Source organism: Megalopta genalis, unplaced genomic scaffold, assembly GCF_051020955.1.
Source record: "Megalopta genalis isolate 19385.01 unplaced genomic scaffold, iyMegGena1_principal scaffold0091, whole genome shotgun sequence".
Taxonomy (NCBI): domain Eukaryota; kingdom Metazoa; phylum Arthropoda; class Insecta; order Hymenoptera; family Halictidae; genus Megalopta; species Megalopta genalis.
The window spans coordinates 355,001-355,342 of record NW_027476160.1 but is presented as its reverse complement, the minus strand read 5'-3'; positions in this window follow the sequence as shown (position 1 = coordinate 355,342).

The following is a 342-nucleotide window of genomic DNA, read 5'->3' as shown; positions in this document are numbered from 1 at the left end:
GGACGCGTTATTAAAAAAGTTTACTCGATGCGATGGGACTTTAAAAAGTTTGTGAAAATTTTCATATTGGGAAAAAATGTGTAATTTTTTGTCTAGTTTACGGTAGTGTAATTTATTTTAATGTTTACTATAAAAATTTTTTTCGTTCGTTCACGCGCTATGTTACAACAGCACGGCCGGGCGGTCTGTTGCCGCAGCGGTTTACACTCATAAGCGCGCGTGCTATTCGGCCGGCGGCGCCGGCGTCCTTGCCGGCCGTTCGGTATCTATAAGAGATACACGGTCCGTGCGAGGCGGACGGAGCAGAGCGGGTTTTGGGCCAATTCTACGATCTCGGTCGAG